Source organism: Crassostrea angulata, chromosome 3, assembly GCF_025612915.1.
Source record: "Crassostrea angulata isolate pt1a10 chromosome 3, ASM2561291v2, whole genome shotgun sequence".
Classification (NCBI taxonomy): Eukaryota; Metazoa; Mollusca; class Bivalvia; order Ostreida; family Ostreidae; genus Magallana; species Magallana angulata.
The window spans coordinates 27,011,069-27,038,085 of NC_069113.1; the positions used below are offsets into that span (position 1 = coordinate 27,011,069).

General features: G+C 33.1%; 1 protein-coding gene across 3 annotated transcripts in view; it reads left to right on the top strand.

Annotated features, from left to right (window-relative positions):
- Nucleotides 1-2,503: 2,503 nt before the first annotated feature.
- Nucleotides 2,504-27,017, top strand: part of LOC128176071 (alpha-mannosidase 2-like) — a 45,270-nt gene continuing 20,756 nt past the window's right edge. For all 3 annotated transcript variants that reach the window (XM_052842125.1, XM_052842122.1, XM_052842123.1), the window contains exons 1-2: nt 2,504-2,554; nt 9,689-9,814. The gene's annotated coding sequence lies outside the window, so the exon portion shown is untranslated. The remainder of the gene's footprint in view (nt 2,555-9,688; nt 9,815-27,017) is intronic.

Genomic DNA, 27,017 nt, shown 5'->3' on the forward strand with positions numbered 1-27,017 from the left:
CTGATTAATTAAGAAGTTGACATTACAATCCTAAATACATGCATGCATGTACATCAATGAAATTCCAGCTTTAACCTAAGCTGTTAACTGAGACATTTTCACTAGCCAGACCCTTGGCTAGTTATAAGCGAAGAAGTTAATGAGAATGCAAATGTTACTTGTTGATATGTACAAAAAAAATTTCCGTATGAAAATTGGATGATCTATTGATAATCAATCATTAGTACAGGTAAAATATATCAGAAAGAACAAAGAATATCATGTACAGCTGATAGAGTTGTCTTCATATAAACTACCGTATTTGGTTTGGGGGGGATTGGGGTACCTTTTTTTAGCTCACCTGAAATGAAGGTGTAATCCAGCGGTTTTTGTTTTTACTTTTGTTCCAGAACCTTGGTCATAATTTCAGCCATGTTTGGCACTTAACAATTGTTTGGTGAATAGTGTATACAATGAACCGGTACTAAAGCATGTTCAAAACATGGGTCATGTTTCCTCCAATCATGAATAGGAGGGAAACAAAATTAGATTTGTGTTTTTAAAATCAATGTCATCTCCAGAACCAAAAATTAAAAAATAATAATGTTAGCTTCTATATTATAATCTACAGAAAATTGTAATTTGTTCATACCTATGAGCTTTGAGAGTGTGAAGGGGGGGGGGGGGTTGAGGATTTTAAAGCTTGTTAATATAATACTATATTTAAACCCTTTAAGCTCACCTGAGCTGAAAGCCCAAGTGAGCTTTTCTGATCACTTTCTGTCCATCTGTCTGTCCATCCAGCTGTAATCTGTTTTTACATTTTTTTGACTTCTCCAGAACTACCAGGTCAATTTCAACCAACCTTGGTACAAGGTATCATTTAGTTTAGAGGTTTCAATTTTGTTAAAATGCCCTCTTTCAAGGGGAGATAATTAAAATTTATTGAAAATTTGTTGGCATTTTTCAAAAATCTTCTCAAAAACCATTTGGTCAGAAAAGCTGAAACCTGTGACCTCAGGTATAGTAAATTCAAGTTTGTTCAAATCATGATCCCTGATGGTAAGGTGGGGCCTCAATGGGAGTGTAACTTTTGCATAGGAATATATAGAGTAAATCTTTAAAAATCTTTTTCTCAGAAATAAATCAGCCAGAAAAGCTGTATGTATCTTGTGTGGAAGCATCCTCAGGTAGGGTAGATTCAAGTTTATTCAAATCATGATCCCCTGGAGTAGGACGGGGCCACAATGGGTTGTCAAATTTTTACTTAAGAATTTACATAGAGAAAAATCTTTAAACATCATTCGCCTAGAAAACCTCAATTTTAGTGAAAGCAACCTCATTTTAATAGTGTTGATTCAAACTTGTCAAAATCATATAGACTCAGTAAGTTGATTTTATTATGTCTATTGTTGCTCAGGTGAGCGATGTGGTCCATGGGCCTCTTGTTGGTCAAAGAGGGGCACAAAAGGGGTGGTGGCAATTTTACGCTGAAATATATCGTAAAAATTATTCTGAAGTAGGTGGAGATTATTTGTAAAACCAACACGAATGCAGAGCAAGTAAAAAAAAAATAAGCCTGTCAATACTATATTCCTTAGGAGTAACGAAAGTCAACATTGGAGTGGGGAAGGGGTGAGTCGTAATCTACAATGGAAATGGAGGCTATGATTTATTCGTAAAATGATATGAAAGCAAATTGTTAAGAGCAATTCATACCAGTATCCATGTTGGTTTTGGTACATTTTATTTTTTTTATTGAAATATAGACGACATTTTAAAAGTTTAAATGGGGGTAACTAGCTAGCAGGAAGAATTTTAAAGTTTTACTTTATACACAATACGGCTCACTTTAGTTTGAGAGGGAAAAGAGGTTGTTTCAAACATTGCAACTTTGAAATTGGAGGGTCAAATTTGTCTAATTGATAAGTAAGGTTGTATGAAGATTGATCAAGTAATCATACCAGATTAAAACCTAGATAGGGCCGGGATTGGGGGTCACGATTTGGGGACCAAATTTTATACTTAAAAATTTTTTTGTACAACTTAAATTTTGGGAGGAAAATATGCCAGCAGACTACAAGTACAAAAGTAGTATTAAGACTGTGCTTTGCAACGGCTCAGACATTGTAACATCGAAATGTATTTAAGAAAAATCACCTTTTGAGAAACGTGTGGATAAAATGTGTGACTAATGATATATTTGCTTGCTACATTGTTCATTAAGTGTTTAGGTAAGTAAATACTTACATTTTTATTTTACAAAGACAGCAACCGTTCGGTCCAATTGATTTGATATCATTTTCGATATATATACATGTATAAATATAGTTACTGATAGTATAAAAAGCTTGGTATCGTGGTTATATAGTTACTCAGGTGAGTGATATGGCCTATGGGTCTCTCTCTTTTTTGAAACCCCGATATAGTGGCCCTAGTCCTTTGGTTTATTAAATTACGGTTTAAATCTCTACCATAAGCGCGCAATTTTGTTTTTTCACTTCAAACTAGATCGGGATCGGCATTCCAATGTAGGATGCACACAGGTATTGAATTCGTCAGGATACTAATACAGGTGAGATGTACATATTTTTTGTATCTTTATTGTTTTTTTTGTATATAAATGCAAACGATGGAAACACAGAATGGCTTGGTCCGTTACTCTGTACAACCCTAAGTAAAATTTCGTGTGCACAAAGTCGGACTTAATTTTGGATAAACTCACCTGCATATTTTGATTTATCCGATTATCCCGTAGGCAGGAAATCGGCAGACAATTTTTGTGAATATCATTCCTTTTCTTTGGTTTATTAAGAAAAATTGAAATTTAGAATATTGCAAATTATACGCTTGAAAATCCAAAGTCAAAATTCATACCATATATTAACCTGTTCATATTTGTCTACAGTCTAGTGGCTGTAGAGTTGGAAAGTTTCATATTACATGTAGTCTATATTTTATATAACCTTCCTATAGTCTATCCCAAGGTATTTATGTAGCATGTTTGGACGATTTTTAATAAAAGTACACTTACAATCCGTGAAAGAAGTTCAATTGAAATTGATGAAAGGGAAAATATCTATAAGAGATCTCCATTGACCCATTATCATTTTTCGCTCAGAAAAATTCACTGGAACAAGAACAGATTTCTTATAGAGATTTTTAATGGGAAATATTCACATCTTCTCCATTCGAAAGTCACTCGGAATATGCTAATTTAACTGGTATAAACAATTGAATAATTTAATTTGCATAGTTTTACCTACAGTAGAACTGTTTCACCAAACTAAGTTATTAAAATCTGTCCCAAGTTACTGTTTTTGTAATTTTTTAATGATTTTTTATGAAATTAAACACACCTGTCAATAAAGTACTATTAAAACTGATAAAAGGGAAAAATTCCAATATTTCTTCATTGACACATTATCTGTCTTTGCCCAGAGAAATTCACAGGAACAATTAAATCAAAATTTCTTAGTAAATGGAGATTTATAATAAAAAAATGTTAGCATCTTGTCCTTATTTGATTATTTGATATTTACAAAAATTGTTTGCTGATTACCTGACTACGGGATACCCAAGTAAGTACCAGGTTATCCATGTAACAACATTTAGAAACCTCATCCGTACTAAATATATACTAAACGGACAGGTGTTAGAAAATACCTCATCAGCTCGGTATCTGGGTCTTGATATATCGGATGACCTAACTTGGAGAACACACATCAGCCGGGTTACAAAGAAAGCCAACAGCACCCTTGTCTTCCTACGTAGAAATATCCCAACCAAGAACCAGGGGCTTCGGTCAGCAGCATACAAGGCCGTGGTACGCCCACAGCTTGAGTATGCTGCCAGCGTTTGGGACCCTCACTTGGCCACACATATTAACCAAATTGAGCGCAGAGGAGCAAGGTTGGTGATGTCTGACTATAGCAGGACATCAAGTGTAACAAGTATGCTACATACCCTAGGTCGGAGAAGCCCACAGTTAAGGAGGGCCAATGCCAGACTTCGACTTCTGTACAAGATCATCCATGGCTTGGTAGCCATTCCCTCAGTTCAACTGTCCCGCCTGGTAGGATTACTTGCTCAATTCACTCCTTTACCTTTCGGCAGATCCAAACCACAAAAAATGTTTACAAATATTCTTTCTTCCCTCTTGCTACCCATAGTCCAATGGAACAGACTGCCAGGCAGTGTTGTCTCACTTCCAGATGTTGATCATTTCAAACTGAAAGTGGGCAAATTGAACCACCTCAGGCCTTCAATATGTAAAAGTGCTTTTATGTCTTTTAATTGTAAATACTATTTTTCTAATCTTTATCTTCACTAAAATGTAATAATATTACTATTCCCTTTTCATTCTTTTGAAATTTTACTCTACTCTGATTTCTTTTTATCTTTTAACAAGCAGCACACACTACTCAGAGTACTCAGAAAAGTACCGAGAGTTAGATAGATTTGGGAGTACTTAATTGGGACATCTTGCACATTTTTTATACGTTAACATCTGTGGTACTTACATGTTTGCAATGTGAAATCCTTCTAGACTTTCTATTTTGGGCTATTTTTTTAAATCTGAGGCAATGGAGGAGCTTTTCAAAACAGAAAAACTGGACTTTTCGTATTCCAGTGGATGAATGTAGTACTTGTAATTGGGAATTTATTTATAAATGATTTTCAAAAAAAATTATTCATAAGCAAAAACTTGGGACAGAGTAATCTTAATGGAGAGAACTAATATACCGGTAGGCTATTTGTCACCTCATGCATGTTATTAGAAAATTATCCAATTCCAAAATACAACATTTACATGGCCTCTCTCTCTCTCTCTCTCTCTCTCTCTCTCTCTCTCTCTCTCTCTCTCTCTCTCTCTCTCTCTCTCTCAGAGTTACTTCCCTTTCCAAAGTTATTATTTAATGCTCTGTGAAATGGATGTACCAGTATAAATGAAATTGATACCTTCATCTAAAGAAATGCTTTTCTTTGATACACAATATTAACATCAAAAATGAATTTTTCTAAACTGACCAAGTCTTAAAAGTCTTTTATGTATATATTGGATTACCTCACGTGTAATTTCTACAATTCTGCCTATTAATTTGATCTGAGAGGCAGCTAATTCAATTAAGCATTAATTTGGTAATTACAGCTCATGCAAGGTCCCTTTTTCATGAAGATAACGCACTTACTGAAATGCGAAGCACATTTTGAAAAAATGTCCGCCTTCATGCCTGCTATTAGCTGATAAAAGCATCAAAGAATTTAGAAAAATGAAAGGCTTGTCATTTTCAGTTACTGTTTCCATTTCTATGTCATCATTCATTATTGAAATATTTTTTCTACAGCAAGAATCTGATAATTGGCATATTGCGAAAACCTTTGATAAACTTCTTACTTGCATTTTTGTGCACAAATGAAATCTTTATAAGATGTAGTAATATCATGCAAATATATGTTATGAATCAGTCAATCAAACTTTTTTTTTTACCACAAAGGAACAGATGAAACTAAACTGCTGAAATAGCCACTTAATAACTTATTGACATCATTATTACACATGAATTTAAATTTTCGATAGGAAGGATTGCATCTTTACCAGTAATAGTCTCAGCGGTATAAATTTCTTGTATGTAACATACGGCACCTGTCTATAGATTTACTTAATGTCGTACTATAACCAATTATCTTGATGGCCTTCTCATCAAAGTACAGCTACACTCTTAAACATCGTGCATTATTTTAGTAAAATTAATTGAAATCAAATGTCAAGTTTCTAACTTACTCACACGATCTTGAAGAAAAAAAAAATATTCAAAACTTGGTAGCCTATTGTATTTCTTGTAAATAATTTATTTATAATAAAAAAAATATGACAAGATCTATTGAGATATTCGTTTCAGAAATTTTGAGATATCAACGGAAAATATCCTAGTGTTGATGGGTACATAAGTATTGTGAACTACATTTCTCAAGCTAGCTAACATACAATTTCATATCAATCACTCCCCATTTTTTACATCAAATAAGTGTGATCTTTCATAAATTCAACTTTTTTATCTGGCTAGGAACAGGGAATGGAATCATATTTTTGGTGTATCGTTCATCGAGATGATGTTGCACTAAATCATCCGATGAACAGACTAGAGAGTTTTATATACAGGCATCAAGGTTTGGGTTTTAATAGAACAGAAAGATGGCAAATCAACTCAGATATTGGTAGAAAACAGTGAATCAAAAACCTAATGTCTAATCAGTTTCATTATTTCTGCCGATTGAAGGGGAAATTGCTGATTTCTCTGCTGTAGAATTGTAGCAGCACTATTCTGTATTGTTTTTTTGTCTACCCCATTACATTCTCGGCATGGGGGGTTCTAATCCTTTTGTATAGATGTATCGACTTTGAGCTTCAGTAAAATTTTTATACTGATCTGATGGGTCTGGAAATTGTGATTAAAACATTTTTATTTGTGTGTAATCCATGTATATTTCAAAAAACTCTGAGATTTCAGATCTTACAATATCTTTTTTAAACCCGAGTTAGTTGCGTTTCATTTTGTAAGCAGACTATTTTTATCATTAAGTTTCTGCAAATAACCCGCCTATTACATTGTTTATGTATGAGTAATGTTTTCAGATGTATACATGTGTCTTCCTTCATTGCGAATGTGTGCGGACAAGATTGAAAAGAAGCAGCCTTGTTTCTGATTATGAATCCTATCCTATCTTTTAGAGTCATTATTCAGTATGATGGTGTGCACAATGGTATTACTAACCTATTACCGGTACACACATTTTCTCAGCTGATATATGAATAATATGAGTATTTCAATGGTATTTTTCCTTAACAATCAACAGTATCTCGATCAGCTTTTGTTGGGTTCTTTTAAGTTAGATAAGAGAATATTTAGTCACTGTAATGACAGCATATTTAAACAACACACTTGCATACATGAATACAGAACTTGACATATTCTTTATCAGTGTATTAATAAAAGGGCTGGATCATTAATTAATTCCATAAACGAATATACCATCATTTATAAATCAATGACTGTATTTCAACCAATTGCTTCTGCAGTTTTCTGTCTTTCAGTATGTCAGTTTGCCCTAAATTCTTGGATTACTTCTGGCCGATTGATGTGAACATTAAAATCAGCAGATAATAATGTTTCCATTAATTTTCAAAAAGTATGCAGAAAGATGCATTTACTGCATTTCTGAATGTATGAATTTCACAGAGTATTTTCTTCATTTGGTAATAAAAGAAATCAATTATGTTTCATATTAACATTGTAAAAAACAATCGTGGATCTAACTTGCTTAAATCTATTTGTCCAGATGCCAGTGTTATATAATATTTTGAACCCTGCGATATATTGAACCTGGGTTAAAGATATCGATGTGATATGTCATGGTGTGTCATTTTGTGTAAATATGTTAAAGAGTTTACTCATGTTAAATGACAAGTAATTACCCAGGGTCAGTCTGCTCTGCTAATTATCCCCAATTAGTCTATATAACTGTTCTGAGTTGTGTTTAAGCTTTTTGAGTTATTATCATGAGTAATGTACCTCACTTTTATTAATTATCGATTATAAATACAGTTAGAAATTTATTCAAGGCAGTCAGACACTTTTGGCCACTACCTCATGTTGCTTATGTCTTCACACTGACTATCTAGTTGATTGTCCACCAGTCTGTCAGTAGACTAAGCAACATCGAGCTAAAGTCAAATCTGACTCATTTGGCATTTTAAGAAATAATTATTTTTATCCTGTTCTATTTTACTTTATTCTATTTGATTATTGTTGATATTTCATAGTGAATTAAAATCACTTGATCAATAAATTGTGAAACCTGCTTTCGAGTTATAGCTCTATGCATATTCGACTCAGAGGTCAATTTAAGCTTAATAACTATAGGCTGACCCCCAGTCTGTTGGGTTGGGCCTATAAGAGTTAGTTCCCCTTATCCTATAGTGCCCTTTCCTCTCGGTGACAGATATATTGAACCCCCTTGTGAAATATTGAACCTTGAGTTCAATATGTTACGGCTGCAATATATTGAAAGCCCATCTGCTTGTCAGTTGCTACAGGAGAGGGGGTTCAAAATGTTATGGCCGTGATTTTTTGAACCCCTTACCTTTTGATGCCCCCCTTAGAAGAAGAAAGGACATATTGCTTTGCTGCTGTCTGTTGGTCGGTCGGTTCACCAACAGTTTCCATTCATTTTCTTCGCAAAGGATACACATATTGAAATGAAATTTAGTATACAGGTTTATCATAATAATATCTAGGTCAAGTTTGATTTTGTGTATGCCCCTTGGACATAGAAAAATTCCAATTATTTGAAGTTTCCATTCATTTTCTTCGCAGAGGCTGAACATATTGAAATGAAATTTCGCATACAGGTTTATCATAATAATATCTAGGTCAAGTTCGATGTTTGGTGAGATTGAGCAATTTTCGACAGAGTTGTGCCCCTTGAACGTAGAAAAATTTTATTTTTTTTAGTTTCCGTTCATTTTCGTCGCATAGGATGCACATATTGAAATGAAATTTGATATACAGGTTTATCATAATAATATCTAGGTCAAGTATAGTTTTGGGTACAATCGAGCAATTTTCGACTGAGTTATGCCCCTTGGACGTAGAAAAATTTCAGTTATTTGCAGTTTCCGTTAATTTTTGTCGCATAGGATGCACATATTGAAATGAAATTTGGTATACAGGTTTTAATTATTATAATAATATCTAGGTCAAGTGGTACAATCGAACATTTTTTGACACAGTTATGTGCCTTAGACTTAGGAAAATTTCAATTATTTGTAGTTTCCATTTATTTTCTTCGCAGATGTTTCCATGGGAGGGGTGCATAAGTGTTTTACAAATATCTCTTGTTTTAATTACCATTGTAGAGGGGATTCAAAATATTATGGCCGCGATATTTTGAACCCCCTTTAATTTTCATTACTATTGGAGAGGGGGTTTAAAATATTATGGTCGCGATATTTTGAACCCCCCTCCTATTTCCAATTCCCATGGGAGAGGGGGTTCAAAATAATATGACTGTTATATCCAAATCACCAGGGGGGTTCAATATTGTGAGGCCATAATATTTTGAACCCCCTCTAGCATTGAAAATTAGAAGGGGGTTCAGATTATGGCTGCAAAATATTGAACCCCAATATTTCGCAGCCATAATCTGAACCCCCTCTCCAAACGGATTTTAAAATAGGGAGGGTGTTCAATATAATGCAGCCATAATATTTTGAATCCCCAGGCTTTCCAATAGCAATGAAAACTGTAGGGGGTTTAATATATCGCGGCCGTAATATATTGAACCCGAGGCTCAATATTTTAAAGGGAGGTTCAATACTTCGCAGTGATATATTGAAGCTGCGTTCAATGTAACGCATAATATCGATATTCAGTATTTCGAGGTTCATGCATCAACACATTATATGACACATGTCTTCATATACCTGTATGCATTCCCTCACATTTTCAAACAATGATTTCATCATTCGTTGGTGCCTTGATTTATACTTAATCATTACCCTGTATACCAGCATGTACATTTGTATTTTAATATTTTTGATCCTTGGAATTAGTATTTTTCTCTTGGAGGAATTTGTGATACTGGTAAATTTTGTTTTTGATATTGCAGTGTAAAATATTTGAAGGATATACATGTATTTTTGCAGTTTTTGGAAAGAAAATTGGAACTAACTTAATCATCAGTGTCCCTCACATGAAGAAGAAGGAGAGTCTCTCCATCATCAACCAGATTTTAACGGACTTGTGATGGCTGAGCCAAACTTGACATAGAGGTAAGAAGATCTGGGACACCCTGGGAGTTGATCGACAAGAGGAATTGACAAAGATGCTTTATAGAAAAGTAGAATTACGTGTAAAGGCAATTCGAAAATATTATAGGCTAAGTCTTCAATATATTTACATGCTATAAAAGGTTGAAACCTTTATGTTAGCTTTTTAACTGTGTCAAAGGAAATGAATCAATCCCAACTGCAGCCACCCCACTCAAATTACTATTGAGGTCATCAGCAAATAAATAATTTGTCTTCTCTGAGAAATTTAATTGATTATAGGTATATTTTTACATTTTTTTTTAAAGCGGTTGATCAAAATCAAGGATGATTTTTTTTATGTCAGCATAAAGTTATCAAGAAATTATAGGTTACTGAATTTTGTTGATCCAATTGATAAATTAGTTGCCACCATGAGGATCAAATACAGACGAAACCTTAATAACCAGTTTGATTCTTAGGGAAGTAATTTATAGTTATTTATTTATATAATATTCCCCACAGATATGAATCGTCTATTTTTTTTCCTCTCTCCTATCGATTTTGGAACAAAATTATCTTAATCAGAAACCAATTAGAATCCTATTAGTCAAATGATTTGCACGTTGGGATTTTTTCCCTCCCCTGTAACCAATCAAACTTGATGGTTTAATGTTCTGGGGTTTAAAAATTTTTTTTTTTTTTTACAATGGGTACCAGTATTTTAAATTTTTTAAATATTTTTTAAAATTTTTACTGTCTTATACTGTCTTTTCATCCCAAGATAATTTCAGTTTAGTTTATCATTCAAGTACTTTGAACTAATATATTTACAAGACTGTTCCAAAACAGGAGAGTATTAGTCATTAAAATATTGATACAAATCATAATGCAGCAATAAGAGTTTCACAGATGTTGGTAAAACCCTTCAAGCAGGACATTGACAGAGTACTGATTCTTAATCAATTGATCATTGGTACAAAGTGCCGAGATCCTCACAATTTAAAGGGAGACAACATGTCCCCTTGAGGATGGAATCGAAGTGCTCATCCCAGCAAATGTTGCTTTTACAAAACTTAAGTTTATATATACCGGTACACTCATTTATGCCTCTGATTTTTGCAGAATTTGCAGGAATTCAAGTTGCAAAGATTGTTTTCTTTCAATAAAAATGTTTCTTTTTAGTTGTTCATATGGAAAGTGTTATAGCATGGTTTGGTTATCTTGGGATTCTGTATAAATGGTTGTCATATCTTAAAAGCTTTAATGAACAATCAAAGAGAACATTTGAATTTCTCTACATGTACTGGGTACTTATAAATACATCAATCTCTCTTCAATTATTCATGCTTAGCTTTGAATCAGTTTGATCTAGATTTGGCTTTTGTTAGTTGCAGTATAAATGACTTATGATTTCTTTCAGAAATAAAGGGGAAAATACTCAGCTAGGGGATTTAAAAATTTAAAACTATTTTCATCAACATAAACTGACAAATTAAACTGATTATAGACATTATTAAAATTTAATTAAAAATGCCTAGTAAGCAGAACATTTTTTTTTTGTATATAAGTCTTGATTGACTTAAGAAAGAATGTTGGCCTTTGAAGTTAATAACATAATAAAAAAGGAGAAGAAGCAGAAAGGAGATCATGATTATGCTTTTTCTGAATTCTGGGAACGTTCTACAGAAATGGGTAAAGGAATTGGGAGTATATGCATCACATCTTTGGATTTAAAATTTGATGATATTTTCAGAAGAACACATAGAGTTGGGTAATTAAGTTTGCAATGAAGCTTAGATTAAGAATTTGGAATGCTAGCTTTTTTCTTTAATCAGTGCTGAAATAGCTAATAAAATCAAGTAAGCTCTTGTGCATTTTCAAACAGTCAATCAGATTACATTACGGTCACTTTCTCAGTTTTTCTGTACTTAATTGCCATACCAGGATAACAGCATATTTATTAATTCAAAAATGAGCTGAAATAGTTGGAATAAAATTTTGCAAAACAAATCAATATAACATTATGAGTTTCTTTCCTGGGTGTTCAATGAAAAATGCAGTAGTGTTGAAAATCTGAGGGACTATGAACAATAGAAGCTACATTGATAATATGCAGGTTTTTTTTATGTTCATGATTGAAACAATGTCTGAGGCAGGAATAATGCGATTATTATATTTCCCTCATTGAGTTTATTCAGAAACTGAACACAAATCACTTGACTCCCTTTTTTTTTTGTTTATCTATCTGAGTCTCGCAATGTCAAGATAAAGGCATCTATTTGCATTATCATGCTAACAGTTCAGAATATATTGTAATACCCCCGTTTGAAATGTTCCATTTTTGTTATTCATTATCTCAATGTCAGTTAGGTTTTTTTTCTCTCTCTCGTGTCGAAAGAAAGGGTTATACACAGATATTGAAAAAAAAAGTTTTCTCAACTTATCCTTGTGCTTAAAAAGAAACACATATTTATATATATTTATTTCAAATTTGGATACAAAATCTTTGCACAGTTTTTTATCCTATGTTTTTTTCCCCTCCACTGCCAACCTGCCTTTTATATTATATATGTAATCTTAGAATTGCTTTGTGCATGTAGAAAACTGAGTTCGTTAATAGCTGCAAGCAAAGGGGCCAAAGATTGTATCAACTCAATACCCATCGACAGGAAATGAGATTAATTGATATGATTGTCAATTTTTTCTGCTGAGTTTTGTCTATGTTAGATGCACCAAGGGTCTTTGATTAGCCCGAATTCATACCGACATGCACATCAAATATATATAAACCCTCAACCATATTACATCAAATTAGATAAAAAAGACTGAATCTTATATGAAGCATTTCATGGATCTTAAATGATTACCGGTACTGTAATTTCCCCCTATCAAACCCTTCTATACAGGAGTCCCTTTGCTTGCTCTCTCATCTAATTTGTGAGTGCCTAAAACTGTTCTCTCTTGGTTCTGGCTGTAGCCATATTATCCTCCCCCTTTCCTTTGATCTATCCTGTTGGGCAAATTAACTTCTAACTGATCGGCCACCATATCTTGTCAGATGAAGTGTGGTCAAGGGAGATAAGCCAATGGTCACCTCCCTTGCCCCTTTGAGATAAGGGCGGCCATAAAATCTCCAAGCGGCATTAGTTTAATTGAAACAGATAGCAATAGTTTCAAAAGTCACAAGTATCGATGGCCATTAAGCAAAATTTCCTTGAAGATTTATTCAAGCCATGAGTGTTTCTCGGAAGATTTTGGAAGCTGGCTATCATGTTTTTGTTTGTGATGATGGAGGAATGGTATTTTTGTATTGCCTTATTAGATCTCTAAATAAAAGTTTATCAGGCATCTGAAGATGATGCTGTTGGAGGTACATGTAGCAATCTGTATCTCATCTCTCTCCTAAAAGTATTAAAGTAAGCATATTCCCTCTCTCTCATTAAAGTATAATCACAGAAGGAAGAAAAAGAAGGAAAAGTTTTTATTCAAAGAAAAAAGAGTACATGAGCTATATGCTGAGCATGTACATACAACTAGTGAATGCATGCTTACAATGGATGTGTAGTCTGATCTTTATGCTGTTGCGTAGATTGAAGTGTATGAATTCAATTTCGTAAATAAAATCTTCAGTTCTCTTTTCAGTAAATAAATGAATTATTTATTTAAAACATGAAATATCAAAATGCAAAATAATCAATAATTTAACATTAGAATTGCTATATTACCTAGTCACTTCAATTTATGAAATACCTGGTAACATTCATTACTCAGGACTTCTCTTCAATTTTCTACTGATACAATTCTTCCTGACTATTTATTGGCTTATTTGATTCTCCCAGTAACTGACCTCCGTACGTCTATTTATACTTACTATACGTAACTAGGTCATAGCAATACACATGTATAAATGTACAATAATAACTGTATAATCTTAAATATAGTAGTATATTTCCAACAATACTTATTTACAATACATGAATATAAGTTCATGCAATACAAATACTCAGATTTACAATATTCATTAAATTTTCAATTAATTAAGAAGTCAAGATTAGGCTCAGAATTACAAAAGTAAACAATGGGATTTCACTGTAAAAGATGTTTGATGCAGTTTCCCTATAAATATACATTACTATGGGACTAAAGGTAAATAAACATCTACAATGGTCAACCATCTCAACAAATCCATAAAACAAAATACAAATTTAAAGCAGAGCAACACAGACCTCTAAAAAGACAGAGGTAGGATCAGGTGCCTAGGAGGAGTGAGCATCCTCTGCTGACCAGTCACACTCGCTGTGTGCTCTTTGTGGTAATCGGGAAAAAACGGAAAAAGTTCGTAGACAATTGGGTGATTAATTATGGTCCAGCAATTAGTATGAAAAACGGCAGACAGCATGTGACCCAGTGGAAGATTGTATTTGCTGACAAGGTCATTGTATCGACCATAGAACTTACGAAAAGATGACTTCAAACAAGACTGTTGATTGTCCTGCTTTATCAACTTGTTTGTCAGTAGCTTGCCTTGCCTTAGAAACTGTTCATACGAAGACCATGCAATACAATATGTATGATTATAACAAAAGTTATTAAGATAATACTAAAAGATTGCATAGAGATTGAAAATAGACAAAAACACTAAATCTGAATTTTCTCGACGATAACAAATACAGGTCAATATAAATGATTAACAAAACACATAGTTATATATTTATTTCACATTTACAACATATGTTTTGTACCATACTCTTCTGTACTATATGCACACGACTATTGTACATGCACAAAGAGTGTACCCTACACAATTTTGTAGAATCAAACACTGAGTTTCTAAAGATGTCTGTATTGTAAAAAAAATTTATGATGAGAAAACAATAAAGAGGCTCTTAATTCAGCTGCATTGATTCAAATTTTTATCAGATCATTGCCATGTAGTGGTAAATATTTTACTGTTTTATCACTAATAGGACCTCTCTGTATACTTTGTGTACGTTATACTCACTCTCTCTCTCTCTCTCTCTCTCTCTCTCTCTCTCTCTCTGTGCACCTTGTGTCTCTGAACCCTATATACCGGTAAATATCATTAATGATGATGGAAAATAAGATCAAAGCTTCTTGTATTGTAGGATATCCCACATAATCATGCATGATGGATTGTGCATGCTTCTACATTTTTCATGATTTGATGGTGGATGAATGAGGTGTTTTTTAATACGACAATACTTTCCCTTTTTTTCCTGAAACTCACCCAATCTCTTCTGAAATTCATATTTAATAAATTGCGTCTACATGACTTGCATGTTAGTGTTTCGTAATCTTCACAAAACATGGCATTCAAACGAAATAGATAAAACTGAGTCTTTCATCCATCACTTGTTTTTAAACAACCTTTTTCTAATTAATTAAAACAAATGAGTTTGGCAATAAGTTGAGTGCATGCGTTCAGGACACTGCTCAAGGGAGCTTTATGGGGATTTAAAAAACACCACTAATTGCTGGAAACAACGTAAAATCGACTCTTCTATTGCCTTAATATAGCTACTGCTCTTTTACAAATTAAGCTTTTTTGCTGTTTAAGAGATTGAAATTCCAATGTAGTGCTCCCCAAAGGAACACTGTGGGATTCCGGAATAGTTACTGATTGTATGTGTAATCAAGATGTACGTGTTTCTGTGAAAAATTTACATTTTATTTTTTTTTGTTCAAAACCCGCCCTATTTGTTGCATCATATCTTATCATTTCTGTTGAAAAGATAAAAAAAACATCAGATCTGATTAGTTTGCTCTAGATTTTGTCGTGTAGAAATCTACAAACTTATACCAATAATCATTAGAACAAAATTGTATGTTTATGAAAGATTTTTTTAGGGGGGCCTGATTTCCCAAGTAAAAAGAGAAAAAAGAAATCATGGAACGATCATGTAGAATATGGCTGAGCATTTAGAGTGACAAGTTTGTTTACCTAGTGTTCTTTCATCTCTGAGGTATTACTCACACGATGTAGAGCACAAGAATGCAAGTTCTTACTTCTAGGTTCCAGTGTGCTATCACCTAGTAGCAGTTGTGTTCATATAATATGTTGTTTGTTCTATTCTAGTAGCTCTTAACCATATAGAAGAAAAAACGACCCTTTGTGTTATTAAATCTACTGTAGATGTTATTTGTCAACTTTGTCACGGTCTAGTCAGTATAGCCAGCCTGCACATTGTGTTTTAGTCAATCTTTATAAAGATGCTACTGAAAGTTTTGGAAGATGTAAATGGAATTAGTCTCTCGGTGCACATGGTTTAAATGCATCTAGACTGATGCATGTCCTGTCACAACTGGTACGCTAATCTAATTATTTTGGAGAGAAAACATCAATGCTGTATCTATGCTGGGTGATCTAGGGACTGATGGACATTCAGTAGCCTTTATACCTATCCGTCTTCTTCAGATCTTAGCAGATTTGAATCTTCCAAACCGTAAGAACAGGTAATTGTAAGATTGATAACCTTAGAAGAAAAATAATATTGTTAAATGATACCACAAAATTGGATCCTACAAATGACTGGTAATTTTTTTTTTTTACCATAACAAGTCATTAATAACTGAAACTGTGCAAGAACATTTTCCCATAGATGGTTCATTATAAATTGTTTTGTATATAAGAGATTGAAACATTTTAAAAATCTGTGCACACAAAGATATGCTTGATTTCACAAAACATGTTTTGAAACTAGATACAGGCACAGGTCTTCATATTCTAATCTTGCTTTGCACAGATTTTCCTCTCAGGCATACAGACTGCTATGAAAAGTTGTGTACTAGAACTTTTTTTAATGTTTTTGTCACCTGGGCAGCCATATGGAGGAAGCCAGATAGCAAAAATGTCAACAGTTGGCCAAGCAATTTGTAAGAAAGCGTCAACACCCCCACTGGAACACAGTTGATTTTTGTTGGATGTCAAGGCCCAGCTTATTCCTGAAGTCTTCCCTCAGCAACCTTCATTTGACAAAGCTATTTGTTCTGTTAAAGTGATTGCCTTGATTGATAGCCAGTCTATCACATCAGCCATGTATGTTTACACTTACATGTCTATCTGCAGAATTCCAGATGCTAATAGATATAAACAATTTCCAGTTTTCTTGGTGAGCTGATTTATATGCCACACTTTTGACACATTGAAGATTTTTGAAAAAAGTGTGTTATGCTTGGAGGTAGACAAAATTAATAAGCGGAAGGGAAAACAACATTACATGCTTCTGTTTGTCTGTTAAAACAAACTTGATGAGCACTTTGGATTACGCAGGTTTTTTGAGTTGCGATTCTTGAATGTTTTTGTGTTTAATTAGCTCCATTATCTTGTGTATGCCTGGATCTGTGAACTATTTTGTAAATTCCAATCTCAATTTAACGGAAATTTCAATAGCTTCTCTTTTTTTTTGTACCACCTGCAGAGTCAGGGAATGTGTTTTACTGTTATATGCATGTCTCAATCAAATTCAATTAATTAAAAAATAGATATTTACAAAACCCAAAATAATATTGGCTGTCAATTTTGAAATCAATTATCCATGCATGCTTATTTATTAAAGTAGAATGCTTATACACGTAATGAATGTTTTAAAATTGATTTTTAGATAATTTTGTTGCCATAATCCATCCCCTTATTTTATCATCTATCATCATATTTTGTGTGTTGTTCGTGGCTTAGAAGAGAGTTTATATTAATAATTCATATTTTTCCTTTGTTATGTTCTTGTTTAAAATCTGTATTGTATTTGAGTGGCTCCTTAAGATCTGTAGAGATGAAAAATATGGTTTTGACAAATTGAAAGCTGAATAAATCATAAGTTTTGCTCTCAAGAGTCACCCTTTAATTAAGTAAAATTTCAAAAGAGACAGGAGGGTTTTTTTTATATCAAGAACATGTATGAGCAACCATTTAAGTTATTCATTGAGAAATGGATTGATTTTCTACAAGGACGTTATTTCTTGTTTTCATTTAGGCTGCTCAAAGTTAATTCTATGTTTGACGTCACCTTGTAAATATAAAATCTATGTGGGAGTCGAAAAAAATAAAAGGAACAAAATTAAAACAAGTGATTTTGATCAATTTACATCAATACAAATACCGGTACAGTAAGTGTTCAAGTTACATGAAGAATAACTGTTTTAATTATAATCTTTCTTGTTAGTTATAAAATAAAGACAATCCCAATGGGTATTTCAATGTTTAATCCATAATATGTCTGAAACATTCTGTATTTCTACCAATTGCAGTATTTTAGTCGCAAGAAGTAAAAATCAAAATGGAAAATAGAAAATTTGGGTTTGTTTGTTTATTTTAAAAGACAATTTCCTTTTTTAAAACCCATGCATGCCGGTGACCTTAAACATATTCAAAAGATCAAACGAGTACATAGTACCAATCATAGCTTTTTCTGAAAAAAAGTTTGTAATTAAATTATTGTTTATTTTTTTCATTGAAAGATTTAGATATTGGACTGTTGTAAAGGATCTGTTGGAGAGTGTAAAAGCTAATTGAATTAATCAAGGATTATACTGCATCTTTATATCCTTAGTCCTTTATTTTTGAATGATGACCAACCAATAGCATTTTTCTCAAAGTCAGACATAACTGGGAGACAGACAAAAGCCCTTGATGCATTAAAGCCATTGAACAGCCTGTCTTCTGCTGTAAAGAAAACCTAGACTCATACTTGTATTCTAGTATTTACCCTTGTCATTATGAAAAATCAATTGGTTTGACCAGATCTTTCACTAAATTGTCTGACACCTACAACTTTTGGGTCATGTAGTCTTGAAGGGAATGTTCTTGATGGGACATTTAACAAAAGTTTACCATCAATCATTCCCCACATATCTAAAGAGGAGAAAAAGAGATTGTTATCCATGAGGATGAAAATTTTGATGTCTCAGATCCTGGTAATTGAGAAAGACATTTATTCTCCGACCAGACAGATTTCTTTGCAGGAAGGCAATATTGCTGCACAAAATAGTAAATTGACGAAAGGTATTGATTTCATTATGACCATAAGTGGCAACCTCCATAAGCCTGGTTGTATTGCCTGTGAAATGTTTGCTCTAGATTTCAAAAGCTAGCAATGGGGATTTTGAGAGACTGACAGACAGACAGAGACAGGGAGAGAGAGAAAGAGACAGAGAGAGAGAAACTGACAAACATACTGATGCATTGCAAAAATAGAAATTACATTTTTATGTATATATTGTATGTGTATTAATTATGCCTATTCTTAATTTTTAAGATGCAAAGATATGTAATAAATATTTTTAATTTTTAAGTAAGTTAGACTAGGCAAAGTAATTTTGTTAGAAATTGATGTTGCCATTTTATGGTCCTAAAGGGAGAGTTTGGTTCATTACAGAGCTGAAGTTTCAATCCAATTTTTTGGTTTGATCTATTCAACAAGTTTTTATCAATCCTCTGTAGTTATTGAAGTTGGTCCCATTCTGCAAGACTTTTGTGTTCATAGAGTAATATAATAACATAGCCTTTATGATTAATGTGTAAATTTCATGTAGACTTGAGAAGAGGGGAAGAAAAAACCAACAAGAAACCTATTTGCATTTTGTAAATTGATACCATCAACACCCAATTTCTTGATAATAACACGTTTATGACAGAGTTCAGGTCTGGAAATATTTACACCTGCATGCAAAACAGACATTTCTACGATAGTTTTCAAGATATCCAGACAATCTTCGGTGAAACGTTGACGTAATTTATATACGCTCCTGGATTACAAAGGAGGAGATGGGATCAACATTGGGATGAATTTTTTTCACAGTTTTTATTCCCAAAATATTTACTACTGATCTTTCAAAATAATTGATTTGGCCAGGATGTGTAGAAAATGCAAATATTGAGTGTACAAATGGCATATTTTACAAATTAGCAATCTTTTTTTTATTGGTATTCTAGAAATTTCTGGTAAATTTGCAGCTAATGCATTGTCTTTGATCAGTAATACAGTAATCTCTTTTCATCATAAAGAGATTACTGGTAAGTAAATTTTGAATTTCAACTTAAATTTCTAAAACCATGGTATCATCCCCTTTTTTGTATATTGCTGATAATGTGGCTACCAGTATTACTGGTAGTCAGAGGGGAGGGTTGTGTCAGATAAGTAGGTAGGAAAAGTGAATTGTTTTTCATCTGAAGTTTCTGGTTAAATTTTGTCCCATTTGAATGAGAGTTAAAGAAAACTGGTTATAGATGATGTCACTATACTGTCTTTAGAACCCTGATGACCTATACATTCAGTCAGCCTTTGATTATTTGAATTTTGGAACATGTGGCACAATTTTTTTCTCTAAATTTAAATGGATTGACACAAGAACTTAATTTGTGAAAGTTTCGAAGCTCAACTCAGCAAGTACCTAACGTACTGGGGTCATTTATGAAATTGCATCTGTGTGTTCCCTAAACTAATTGTGTGCAGTGGCTGTGGATTATTTACTTCATTTGTCTGTCATTGTCAAGTAAGTCAGCCTAGAGACAATCTATTGTTTGCTTTTGATTAGATGTGATTGAAAAATAAATTGCTGTGTTTGGTTCCAGTGTTTTCCTATTTAATTTACAAAATATCTAGAGAGAAGCAAGATTTGCACTGACACTCTGGGACTCACAATAGACAACAGATTGCTGACTCCTGCAAAGAATGCCATTCAAAAATGGATACAGATCCTAAATGCTCTTACATTTATCAAAGGAAATCTATATTCATTAGATACAGATCAAATTTAAGGTTATGCAAGAAAAATTTTCTCACTTAAATTGCTACAGAGCTGCATGTTCATGGCAAATTATAGTATTGCCCTGCATACTATTTCAAAAATACAAAATAGTGCAAAATGTGAAATTGCAAAAAATACAAAATAGTACATGTAATACAAATGTATTAATCTCACAGTGTCATATAGACAGTGCATATCCTTGGGCAAAACTGAATATTCAGTTAGCCAATTTCAATGCATACACATCTTTATAACAGAACAGGGCAGTTATGTAACTCATTTCCATACTGCACATACAGCCGTGCAATACCTGGCAGGGGAGATCATGCAGAATTAAGCAGATGGCTCCATATTAGCATCCATCCCCAAACTGATAGGGCTTTAATCACCGTAAATTAGTAGCAGCCAGGAGACTGGAGATTAGGTGTGCACAATAACAGCTTACCACTACCACACCATGGAATGCATCAATAACTCTGTTTGGCTTCCCTGTTGTGGAACCAATTGCATTTTTGCAGCTCTTAATTGCACTCCATGATGAAGCCAGCTTGGGGCATTATGATTCTGCTGATTCACACTGATGGATCTGCCATTAATGTCACTGGATATGCCCTTTTATGAGTTTACCTTGATCATTGGAAATTGACATATTCTGCTGCTATAATGTCCACTGGTTCCTTTTGCCAACCACTACCTGTTGCAATAGATCAGGAATAATGTTCTCTATTGCTGTTTGTTAAAATTAAGAATTTACTCCCCAAAGTGTCATGATTTGGTTTGAGTTTTTAATGTCTTGTCCTTGCAATACTGTCTAATGTATATTGCATGTCTGTAAATAGCTCTGGTTACATAAACATTATAGGTCTTGGCTGCAACCTATCTTAAGTTAAACTCATGTTGCTGATGTTTGATTTATTTGATATTACTGTGCAACTTTTTGTTATATGAATATATTTTATTGTTTCAAGCGAAATTAATCACATTTTTTAAAATATCTAGTTCTAATTCATTTATTATATAGCTTAATTTATGTATGAAAATGAGAAACAAAGTAAATGATAGATTTGTAGAAGAAAGAGTTTCATTTATTGCTGCCATTTTTAAAGCCATATTTTTAGCCTTGAAGCGGGTTAGACGGTTTTCAGAGAGCCACTTCAGCTGTGTTGTACTGTACCTATATCTGATATACATAAGGGCCATCCATCACCAAGCCTCTAAGTGGGAAGTAGCCAGAACTTGTAGTGTTCAGCTATGGCTTCTGAACATATAACCAAGTGTGCAATTATTTCACTCTTTGTTCAGAACCTTTTGATGCGCAAGTTTATCTCCCATACAGAACCATTTATCTTCCTTTCTGTCAGTTTGGAAAAAGCCAAAAATGTAATGGGAAATGTCAATTGACAATCTGAAGAGACTCAGGCATAGGGAACTGGTGATTTGTAATACAAGGATAAACGTTTCTTCTCCAACTTTTTGGGTCAAGAGTTATTGTTGCCAAGAAAGTAATACTTTTTTGTGTCTTGCACATAAGCTGACTTGTGATGTTCTTAAATCCATGATGGTTTTTTCTCATACTTTTCAGGTCAAGGGTTTATATTGTTAAAGCCCCTGTCACACTGTCATGAATTTGAGCTACGATATTGTACGAATTCAATAATTGCACTTGTTCAGGGTTCATTGTAGATATAGTCATAGGCCCTCTTCCCAAACGCGGTACGTTCTTTAAGTATTCATAGAATTTCGCATGACATTCGCACTGCACTCGTGCACATAGTCGCAATAAATCTTCTACATTCATAGGAAACTCATGAAACTTTGTAGCACTTACGATGCTACGAATATTCTACGATCTACTCCGAGTATTCTACGAGTTCATATGATTGTTTCTCAAGTCTTCCCCAAGTGTCCTCTTGGATGGGAATGTAGTTCGATTTGATGCAAATAGTACGAAAATACAAGACTAGTTAGTGTTTCGCACTTGTATTCTTTTTCTTTTTTTTATTACTAAGTACATCATTTAGTAATTATGTAAGTTTATTACAGAACATTTTCTTTCATTTTACATATACTTGTAATTTTTGGGAGTTGATTTTTAATCAACTCTCCTATGCAGTCACGCGGACAAACCGAAAGTGAAACAGTGTTTGGACCTCAGCACAAATCATTGCTCCTGGCAAGACTTAGTTCTTGAAAATAATTGATGAATTCGATGTAATGTATGCTATAGCATGGTTTTTCAAGGAAACGTTTTTACAAATACCTTAAAAATAGTCAGATTTTAAATGGTACGAACAATTTAAATATTTTTTGTAGTCGTATGTATTCCTACGCCAGAGTTCAACATAGTCTCGTTCAACTCGACGCTCGGCTGTCTCCGTAAACCCTTGTCGGAGATTTACGGTGTCAGCCGAGCGTTTGGTTGAACGAGACTAGAGTTCAATATTGCTTGGATCCATACAATTTTCGAGAAATATTTCTACCACTGATACATAGTTTGATTGAATTAATTTTATCTTTAAATATTATTCAACATGATTCATATGGAGGTTTCTCGACATTCTAGTCGAAAAAATTCAAACATTCATATTATAAAATATGCGTAATTCAAATTAGAAACTACGTATACATGTACTTGTCATGCAAAATAACATATCATTGATTTTAAAATAAATAAACATCGACAAAATCAACTCCCGTCAGTTCTTCAGTACTTTGATTTTTATTCTAAAGATTTGTTCTTCATTGATAATCCTATCCATGGAATAGATTAAATAATATTTTGTTGGTATAAACTTAAATCACAAATTTATTTCTACCTGTACGTGTTTTCATACATCTTTTATAATCTATATGAATATTACTCTGATTGTATTATTCATCTTATGTTTGAAATTAAAAAATATTTCCAGCCAATTCCAGGTAAGTATTTTATGCAAAAATGCAATAATTAATTTGTTTAATAATCATTTTATAATTTAACACACCAAATATATAATCGTAAAAACTCGTATTTATTCCTGGTAATATCATGTATCATTCGTACAATTTTGTACTCATTTGTAATAGTATCGTATAAAAATTGTCTTCCATCTTACCTGCTAATAGGAAGATCTCTCAGCGTTCGTTACTTAATCGCGAAAATTCGTACATGAATCGACACAACTTGTCCTGTTATTGCACAAACATTGTACATGGTTGAGCAGACATCGAAGTCAAGTCGTATTAGATTAGGAAAAAACACTGTCTGTAGAATTATCGGAAGACTGACCTGGCTAATAATGGCTATTTTTAAGTCTTCGTAGGCAATCGAAGTATAAATCGTAACAGTGTGACAGGGGCTTTAGCCAAGAAAGTAATACTTTTTTGTGTCTTTGACATAAGCTGACTTGAAAATATTCATCAATCCATAAGGTGACATGCCATGCATGGACTTGATATTCCAGGATACATATTACTGGATACAGCTTAGCCATATATCCTGGAGTCTGGGCAATATGAATTTATATGGTCATTCAGCTCAAGTAAGAGTTGTGCACCCATGTCTTTTGGTTGGGTCACATGTCTCTTGAATGGGTTTACCTTCTCATCCTAGTCAATTTTCAAATCAATATTTTTTCTTTGAATTAAATCTTTATCAAAAGTATGGAGATGTAGCTAAGAGTGGATTTAAAATGACTACTTAAGAAAGATCTATTTGCATAATAAATTTTTAATGAAAGTGCTTTTCATGTTTCTTACTGGTAAATCTTTACATATCTTTTGCAATGCACCAGTAGATGCAACATCCATAATTATGTTTGTATCATGACAGAGCAACATAAAGTCAGCAACAGCATCATTGTGATTTCTTCATTCTCCATAAAATTTCTTCTCCAATTTCAGTGTTGGCATTGGCATATTTATGGTGTTCTCACAAGTAAAAAGGATGTACATCAAAAATTTTGTCTAGAAAAAGTATCTGCATTCTCAGCGAATAAAATTAATTATCAAATTTCTTTGCAAATAAATTAGAAATGCTGACCTCAATAATCAAACAGTTCTTTTATACGAATTATATATATAAAAAAACAAACCAGGTCTGCAAAATCGGAATGTTAAACTCTTGGTAATTAAATCATTTTATTAAATCCGTTTGCTGAGATAAAGACCTCCTAATTTTTTGGCCGTGTGTTTGATGTGTAATAAGCCTAATTGAGTGGGATGAGAGAGAATCAACATCATGGCATATCCAAGCAATCTTTATGGTTTTTTGGTAAATCTTTGAGATTCACACTGTCTTCCCATGGGTGAAACTGTGAAGTTAACCAAGTTTGAATTCTTCTGAAAGCAACTTATTTATTGTGTCAAAAACATGCAGCGTCAATCTTAATTGTCTAGAAAACGGTGAAACTGACAAGGTTTTGAAAAAGTAATTTCTTTTTTACTCATCATGTGAGATTTTGCCATTCCTACCCTGCAGATAGTAAAATCAAGGCTTAAACTGTGAAAATTTATTTACTAATTTTACTGGCGCTGCAAGGAATTCTGGTTTTGTGACAGAAACAGTCACATTGAAATCCCACATAGAATATGATGGGTTTATTTTTTCCTTTAATTACAGCATGTATTCTATTTTTAGTTAGGAAGAACAAATATCAAATTCCTATAATAAATCATTGCAAAATAGAAATTGAGAAAATCTGTAGAAACTTAGCAAATAAGTACACTGTAACGCACTTTTTGCACTTTAAGTTTAGCCCAATGTTACACTGTACATTATTGCTTATAGTTATGGCTCAATCCATTTGAAAAGGCATGCAACGCAATTAAGGAGACTGGATGCTCAACAAATTACCCATCAGATCTACCTTAAAATTAGTTTTAGCCATAAAGTATATTATTTAGTATATATGTATAGGAAAAATCTCAATATTTTAAGTTCAAAATCTAAATGTAGTCCCCTATTTCTCTATACAGAGCTTTTTGTCTCAAGGGGATTGATAGTCTAAAAATGGCTGCACCCTCTGAATGTCATATCATTTTGTTTTATGCGTATTGAAATGATCAAGTTTTATGCCAGGAATAAGTTGTTCACACCTAGTTGAGAATAGACTCTTAATATGAAGGTTGAGCATGCATCAATTTTGGTTCCTGCAAACATTTTTTTAATTTCCATTTATGGAACATAGTTTTCATAGCACAAAAATCTTAACAATATGACAACTGACAAATAATATCATATAGACTTTGATTCTTTGACAAAATCAAATATAGAAATTCCCCTTCTGGATCATAGAATTGTAAATGCTTGAAATGGAAAGTAATCAATATGAGGAATATATGTACAAATGTTTTAAGATTTTAAGGTTGAATCGTGACCACAAACATAAACTACTGCTGTATCATTTCATTCTCCAAATAAATATTATGGCAGTAGCAGTATTTAATTTTGTATATTTACATTTTCCAGTGTCTTTGCCTGTGATAACACTAGGTATTGATTTTGTACTATATAACCAATAATACAAATGACTCCAAATTAAGGCGCCAGCGGGGTTTGCTTATTTTAAATATTCAATCGTACGATGGCTTAAAATTATATAAATATAAGTAATAAGGAATCATTCTTTGAATATTATGAGGTGATAATTTCGGTCTAAATTATCACCTCATAATACTTAAAGAATGATTCCTTATTCCTTATTTAAGATTGACCCTTTCACATGATTTAATATACTTTGAGAAAAGTTAATTCCCATATTTTTATTTTCTTTTATCAAAGATATACAGATGATCACTAACATTTTGCTATTCAGAAGGTTTTACTGCAGCAAGATGGTAAATTTACGGTTTGTTTAATCTTGCAGTGAATTTGAATGTTTCCTTCAGATGCCAGACTTAGAAACCAAAACAAACATACTTTCTCAAAACTTACAACAGTTTTAAAATAAAATCAGATAGGTTCTCTTCTTTTTATGAAATTAGGCTGCTGCTTTTTCTCAATAGCTGTAGTATTTTTGTATGCTTCAACACCTTGCATTTTCTTATGATTCATGGTTATTTTTTTCTTATCCTTTCAAATGCAGCCATATGTATGATGGCATGATTTTCAAATCTCAAAATCAACTCCATAGATTTACTAGCTCATTTGTTTATCAAACAACAAACAATTGTGTCATGGAGTCTTGAGAAAAATTCCAGGAATCCTTTATTCCTAACAAACTTATCGTTGTCAAGACGATAACATGCATTTTGAGATTGATAGAGGCTGTTTGGAGAGTATATATTTATGCACTGACCTCCCTCCACTTCAGCCTCTCCCATCCCCCAACCCCCACCTTCCCAAAATCAAGGGAAATTTTCTTACAGGAGCAATTAAATCCATAATTGTAAAGATAGTATGCATTCAGATCAACATTTAAAGATATGCAAAGTTTAAGATTGATCAATGCTGAAGCTCTCGATCTCTGCTCTCTGAAAT